This window comes from Priapulus caudatus, unplaced genomic scaffold, assembly GCF_000485595.1.
Source record: "Priapulus caudatus unplaced genomic scaffold, Priapulus_caudatus-5.0.1 Scaffold534, whole genome shotgun sequence".
NCBI classification, from domain to species: domain Eukaryota; kingdom Metazoa; phylum Priapulida; class Priapulimorpha; order Priapulimorphida; family Priapulidae; genus Priapulus; species Priapulus caudatus.
Window position 1 is genome coordinate 93,857 of NW_014577595.1, and position 8,308 is coordinate 102,164.

Consider the following 8,308-nt stretch of genomic DNA (forward strand, 5'->3'; position numbering starts at 1 on the left):
ACACACACAAATTCACAGCTTCAGCGGTCACGTGAGAACGTCATGTGACCAAGCGGCTTCTTTACATGTAATACACATCACACGCGCATTTAGTATCCACTGTAGACAACACGGATGCTCGCACACACACGCGTGCACACACACGCACGCACGCACGTACACACACGCGCGCGCACTGATACACACACGCGCTCACACACACGCACGTGCGAGCGCACGCACACACACGCACGCACACACGCGCGCACACACACGCAGGCACGGACGTACACACACGCGCACACACGCGCTCAAACACACGCACGTACCAGCGCAGCGAGCACGCACACGCACACACATGCGCACACACACGCACGCACGCACGCGCGCACGCACGGACGCACACACGCACACACACACGCGCGCACACACATGCGCGCACACACACGCACGTACGAGCGCAGCGCGCACGCGTGCACACACACTCAGACACGGACGCACACACGCGCACACACACACACACGCGCTCACACACGCGCTCACACACACGCACGTACGAGCGCAGCGCGCACGCACACGCACACGCACACACACGCGCACACGGACGCACACACGCGCGCAAGTGGGTGCTTTTTTGAGAGATTGGGAAAGAGATCCAGTAAAACTACTGTTGATTGTGTCATTCCATACGTTATATTTTATCATGTTCGATTACTTAATTACACTGCATGAGCTGGTTTAAAAAAAGAAACACGTGAAAAGGTCGTACGTACCTTTAAAACTGTTTATTAATAATAATTTACATTATATTACAGAACACAAGATTTTGCTTTAAACGTATACAAAACCCAGCTTAACACGACGAGAACAACATTAAAAATCAAACCGTCAAAAATCAGGGCTAGAAACTGTACATCCGCCATCGGTCACCGCTGCACGAACACACACGCACACACATCCACATCCAACTAACAAGCAACGCAGCAAAACCCCTCATCACCGCCAACACGACAATGGCCACAGACTCAGAATATCTTATATATATCTATATTCTTAGTCAGTGCAACAGCTAAGCAAGCAGCGTCCATTGCGAACGCCACTAAATGTTGCTAATTTGTTGCGAACCCGACAGTGTGCTTAACCAGACAAAGCCAACAGCTTAGTAAAACGCAGAGCGTTATACACTTTCAGCTTCACACACTTTCAGCTTCACGAACCATTGCCAATGAGGGTGAGCGAGCCAGCGATGTCTTTAAACACATATAGAAAAATGGTTTGGCGGTGCATGTAGACAAGCGCTGGAAATATAACATATTGGCGCGCGTGCACACACACACTCACGTTGACGATAGCGCGGTACGTACACACTCACCGTACGGCGTTCACGGCCGTAAACGTTCGAGAAACAAACACAACCATAACAAAAAACCGTTGCTTCACAGAACTCTAGTTTCCATACACGCTAAATGTATAACACGTACATACCTATGCCGGCAAGCTAACACACAGCCACATGCCCGCACACAGACACGGTTCAGCATGCATTCATTACACGAGCATTCGATTATAATTATCATTAATAATAAATTATCAATTATTAATAATAATCATAATGATTATTAATTTATGAATATCGCTAAATCAATCGATAGTCGATCTGACTATTTCTTCGGCAGTATCTGACGGATACGTCTGTTGGCATGGCAACAGTAACTGCTCTTTCGAGCAGTCATATAATCAGGAGGCATAAGCATGTGCACCTGCCTCCGAAAATAACAACACTATTCTTGAAAGACATCATACTGATTATGCATTGATATAAACGATTGCATGCACTATATGTATATGTATGCATGTATGCATGTCTCCATGTATGTATGTAAGTACGTATGTGAAATGTATGTATAATGTATGTTATGTTCGTGCATGCATGCATGTAAATAATGTATGCATGTAAAATGCATGTTGTATGTATGTATATATACATACATTTATACAGAAATACATACATGCATAAAGGTTTAACGGTCTGATATAGTGATTGCCATAATTTGTTGTGTAAAATGTATAGATAACAACAACATCAATTGAAGGAGAAAGCAGCAATTTTTACAGCGTTATAATGTAAAAAGACGCACGATGTTGACATTAATTCGATCAACACAAAACAACAGAACAGGTGGCGCCACCGTGTATGTGCGCCGTGACAAACAGCTCTCGATGACAGTCGTGCGTAACGGAGCCTGTGAAACGTGTGTGTATTATATATAAATATATATATACACATGTGTGTGTGTGTGTGTGTGTGTGTGCCTGCGTGCGTGCGTGCGTGAGCGTCGGCTATATGACCTCGTACTAATACCACACAATAAGCGCAGTGTGGAGTAAGACGATTGTTATGCTGCAGGCATAAATCCTATAAGGTCCTCCACCTTATTCTCTCACAGCCATTTTTCTGCTTCTCCTCTTCCACTTTAGTCGTATAGTCATGGTAATAGTCAGGTATTGATTGTCTGGGGGGGTCGGTGAGGGGAGGATAATTGTACGGGGGTAATAGTCAGGTGGTGATTGTCTGGGGGTCGGTGAGGGGAGGGTAATTGTACGGGGGTAATAGTCAGGTGGTGATTGTCTGGGGGTCGGTGAGGGGAAGGTAATTGTACGGTGGTAATAGTCAGGTGGTGATTGTCTGGGGGGTCGGTGAGGGGAGGGTAATTCTACGGGGTAATAGTCAGGTGGTTATTCTAGAACCTATACATATACACATATATAATATATTACTACTTCAGGATTGTGCTGTTCCAAACTAATACTAATACAAACTAATGTAATGGAATGGAAAATATAGATACAACTTTCACATACTACTACTATATACTACTAATACTTACAAAATCATTTGTCACACAAATTCCGTGTGTGGGCAACAGAAATAAGCGTGAATATAAAATCACAGACAACATTGTCAGATAGTGGCTGCTCGAGAAATGCCACGCCAGCGTCAACACACACAAATTCACAGCTTCAGCGGTCACGTGAGAACGTCATGTGACCAAGCGGCTTCTTTACATGTAATACACCAAACTCCACGACAGATGGCGCTCTCGCTCATTGGCTCAATCTACTCCTATATCCTATAGTGCTATATCCTGTGTGTGCGAAAGGGGGCGCTGCATGCAGTTTGGTAATACACATCACACGCGCATTTAGTATCCACTGTAGACAACACGGATGCTCGCACACGCGCACGCACACACACGCGCACACGCACGCACACGCGCGCGCACAGATACACACACGCGCTCACACACACGCACGTGTGAGCGCACGCACACACACGCACGCACACACACGCAGGCACGGACGTACACACACGCACGCACACGCGTGCATGCACACACACGCGCGCACACACACGCACACACACACACGCGCACACACACGCACGTACCAGCGCAGCGCGCACGCACACACACACATGCGCGCATGGCCTACTAATGTAAAACTTTTAAAACTTAAAAAAGTGGGTCAAGGCCATGGCCTTGAGCTCAAGGCCATGACCTACTTGTAAAAAACGTTGACAAATGAAAAAGTAGGTCAAGGCCATTACCTTGAGCTCAAGGCCATGGCATTGGACGAGGTCTTGGTCAAGGTCAGTGTTAATGTCAACACCGCCAGACAACAACGAATCCTCAACAACAACCCATGATCTACTGCAAACTTCTTAACAGTGTATGTTACAATTTCTTTGATGATTTTTCAGAAAAGTATTGTTGATAGCCTTCGAATAATTAACACCATATATAAAGAGGAATTTCGGGCGTTTTATTTGGAGTATATTTATTTGAAAGCATTTCAATCGTGAACGCACATGCATGGGATTACAATCAGGGTGCTAGTTGCTCTAGTTACTATAGAGCTAGTTGTTCTAGTTCCAGGGCTACTTGTTCTAGTACTATAGCTACTTGTTCTAGTTCTACTGCTATTTGTTCTAGTTCTAGAGCTAGGTGTTCTAGTTCTAGTGCTAGTTGTTCTAGTTGAATGAGCATTAAATGAGAATTGGCCGCAGTCGTACACATAAAACGCGAGACCACATGCTCATACAATTGGATTGAACTTACAATAAACGATTAGTATAAAATACAACAAATTTTTTCTAAAAACACGTGGAATATCAGTATAAAACACTGTAACCATCAGTTACGATGGTTTGTCTCGGAAGTCCCCCGACGCGAATCGGTGTGCATCATGCTCCCTCTGCCTCCTCCGCTCCTGCTTCTCCTCTTCTGCGGCATTCCTCTACCAGGGCGTAAGAGAGGTCCTCACACTACATCAAGGCAAATGATTTTCAGGAAACATATGACATTGATTAAGTACTTGATATAATAACTGGAATGATTTTCAAATTAATCAAACATGTAAGCTTAACAGCAACGTTTACGAAACGTGAAAATTTATTGGATTTATGATTGGCGAAATATGATGTCCAATAAAATAAAATAAGTGCATTTGTACTTAATCAGGCTTGAATAGCGGAGGCAATTCTCGTCTGTTCTTATAACGTTACAGTAACCAGCATAGAAAAATGTGGATAACAAAATTTACCATATTCAAAGTCTTCATTATATTCATAGAATTAAACAAAACTCGATATCTCGATATATATTAATATATAATCAATGATACGTCAATTATATTCAATTTCAGGGAATTTTGTGATACGAAAACTAGTAAATAAACAATTACCTTTGTTCTTAGCAGTTCCTTTAATCGGAGAGTGGTGGCTCGTCAGTGATTCTCCATGGAAATGTCGAAATCAAATCTAATGTATAAAATCATTATTTATTTATATTAATATATAATCAATTATTATATCAATATTTTAATTATCACTAATTTATATACATATAAACATGTTACATTAATTTATATATAATACATAGCCTAATTAATATATTAATTATTAATATATCAATTATATCCAATTTCAGCGTGTCATGAGATGCAGAAACTAGTAAATGAACAAATACTTTTACTCTTAGCAGTTCCTTTAATCGGAGAGTGGTGGCTCATCTAGAATGGTGCGGTCTCACCAGGGGGCGGCAAGCTTGATGTAGAGTGGTGCGGTTTCACCAGGGGGCGCCAAGCTTGATGTAGAGTGGTGCGGTTTCACCAGGGGGCGCCAAGCTTGATGTAGCGTGGTGCGGTCTCACCAGGGGGCGCGAGCTTGATGTAGAGTGTCATGGTCTCGACTAGGGGGCGCTAAGCTTGATGTAGAGTATGGTTGACATTAATTCGATCAACACAAAACAACAGAACAGGTGGCGCCACCGCTGTATGTGCGCCGTTGCAACAGCTCCGATGACAGTCGTGCGTACGGGAGCAGTGAAGACGTGTGGGTATTATATATAAATATATATATACCCATGTATATATATATATGTGTGTGTGTGTGTTTATATATAATCTAAGCTCCTGTCACGCACACGAGTGGACTACACAGTTGTCACCAGAGGGTGTCACACAACCAGCAAGCCTTTTAATCGACAGTTTCGTCGCAACGACGTTTACCACCCACATGACTGCCTTCGTTCGATTTTCGATGGCGCACAGACAAAAGCTCAACGCTGCATGCTGGGTCTCCAGGCAGACGATTTACCCCTGCACGCGATCACATCCCATAATACTGACTCGCTCTGCCGGTGTCGTTTCACACGTCCGAACCGATGGGAGCGAAGGGAAGCCCGGTGGATGCAGCGGGTTTGCGTGTGCTAGCGCGTAGTCGTTGCTGCGTCGCGGTGAACTGCAGAGTTGTGCATGTGCTTCCCACGCTTCTTGTCCCAACTGGGCGGCGACAAGATTTCATGCAGGCACGTGTATAGATGGCGTCTTTGGAAGGTATAGCCAGCCCACCCTTCCTTGCAAAGGCGGGCCTCTCTTTGCATGACAAATTGCGTCTGCACTGCTGCTTGCATTTGCCAGGCAGCACTAGTTGCTGCTCTGTTCCTGCGAGGTAGCCTCACTCGTATGGGAACCTGCTCTTGTAGGGAGGCTTTCCCTACATGGGAAGATGCTGTTGCACAGGGTAGCTTCACTTTCACAGGAACCTGCTGTTGCACAGGGTAGCTTCACTTTCACAGGAACCTGCTGTTGCACAGGGTAGCTTCACTTTCACAGGAACCTGCTGTTGCACAGGGTAGCTTGCTTGCCTACCACGCACTATCATTAGATCTGCTAGCGCCGTAGCTTGTCAGGAAGTGACGCGCGCATTACAACGCAAGAGCAGCAGCAGCAGCAGCAGCGCAGCAGCCAGCGCAGCCATCCCGTAGCCAGCAGCAAGCAACAGCGCATTAGCACATCGCGCATCGCAATCAGGAGCGGCAGCAATGAGACTGTCACATATAGCGCTCGGACGCCTGGTCTGTGTCGATACGACCATCCTCAAGGACGCGCAGCATCCTCCTCACGACGCAGGTCAGCATCCCGGCCACTCCATTCCACGGAATGCAGCTCCGGAACACCCCTGGGTTGTCATGGCAACCGGCTGCGCAGCTTCAGTGGCGCACCTCACCCCGACCACGGGCTGGTCTTGATGCAGCGTCAGTCAGGACGTAGCTGTGATCGATGGTGGTCCACCGTGTTCTCTGCCACGTAGCTGCACTGCTATTACCTGCAAGAGAATAAATAATCATTACTGAGTGACTGGCGATAAAACATGGAATAAATAAACTACGATCCTACGAACACGGCGACGAGTCAAGGCATGAAACTCATACAGCAGAGGGCTGTCAATAGCTCGCGCATCAGCGCTCGTTGTCTCCCCTGCTCCTCCCTCCCCCCCCGCTCCGCACCTCCTCGCTCCCTCCTCACCTCGCTCCCTGCCTCCTCTATCCCTCCCTACAGCTCCTCTATAACTCACCCGCTGCACGACGTTGACCTGCTCTGCCACGACGTTCTGCAGCTCGCGCATCAGCCGCCGTCGCTGTCGCGACTGTTGCTCCCCCTCCTCCCTCCTACCTCCACCTCCTCCCATCCTCTCACCTCTCCTCCTCCTCCTCCTCCTGCCTCCCTCTACCTCCCCTACAGCTCCCTCCTACACTCCACGCTCACGACGTTGACGAATGTCCGCACGCACGTTCTGACAGCTCTCGAGCATTCAGCCGCTCGTTGTCTCCCCTCCCCCACCTCTCTCCGCCTCTCCCTCCTCCTCTATCCCTCCCTACAGATCCCCGTATCCACTCACCGCTGCACGACGTTGACTGTCCTGCACGAGGTTCTGCACTCTCGCATCAGCCGCTCGTTGTCTCCCCTCCTCCCCCTCCTCCTCTCCTCCTCCCTGCCTCCCTCTATCCCTCCCCTACAGCTCCCTCTATCACTCACCGCTGCACGACGTTGACCATGTCCTGCACGAGACGTTCTGGCAGCTCGCGCATCAGCCGCTCGTTGTCGCGGCTGTTGCTTGTCGCACACGCTCTCAGTCCGTCGCGGCGCGCGTCCACTGGCCGAGCAGCTCGCGGAAGTGAAAACGGCTGCGTGCAGCGCAGGCTGTCCAGGTACGACGTGCACGACGGTTTGGAACAGGTGCACCGTTGCCGACGCTGCACGGTAGCCGCCGGCGTCGGTCGGCGCGCGCCGCGCGCGGCGGCAGCGAGCGCGCTCAGGCTCGCGAGCGCGGCGAGACCGTCGGGCTCGGATCGCTGTCGTCGCGCTTCCCGTCGCCCTGCTGCCCGCGCCGTCGTCGTCCCTGTGCGACGAGGACTGAGGACGGAAGAGGAAGAGGAGGAGGAGACGGTATTTCGCAAGACCCCGGCGGCTTCGCCCGGCAACGCGCGCGGCAGCCCGAGTTCCCAGCCGCCAAGGGGCGCCGGCTTGGTCGCCGCGGCAGACGGCAGGCGGTTTCGCCTGCGCGCAGGGCTCACGGAGCATGACGGCCGGCCGGTCATGTCGCGGTCAGGAAGTCGGGACGTGGCGCGGCGCGTCGATGCTTGAAGGGACGCGGCGGGGGTCGGCTGCGGCGCGCGTCCGCCCGCTCTCCCTCGCCTCACCGTCTTGTCGTCGACTGAGGATCGCGAGCGCGTGCTTCCGGCGACGGAGCGGCGGCGGCTGCCCGCTGCGCGCTCGAGGAGACGGTCGCCGTCAGCCGGGCAACGCACGCGGCCGACGCCGACGCCGACGCCGACGACGATTTCTGCATCTGTCTGCTTCGCTCGCTGCCGGACGGCAGCGGCCGGAGTCTCCGTTGTCCTTGCGCTGCTTGACGACGAGCGCAGCAGCTCACGCTGCGCTCCGCGCCGCGCCGCCGCCGCCACGTGAGGCGCCCCTGCTGCCCCTC

General features: G+C 50.0%; 1 long non-coding RNA gene across 1 annotated transcript; it reads right to left on the reverse strand.

Moving 5' to 3' along the window:
* Positions 1–3,798: 3,798 nt before the first annotated feature.
* On the reverse strand, positions 3,799–5,095 carry LOC106811395. Its single transcript, XR_001394142.1, has 3 exons — positions 5,007–5,095; positions 4,723–4,798; positions 3,799–4,303 (listed from the first exon to the last, which is right to left on the reverse strand). It is a non-coding gene; the product is annotated as an uncharacterized LOC106811395 (long non-coding RNA).
* Positions 5,096–8,308: the final 3,213 nt, after the last annotated feature.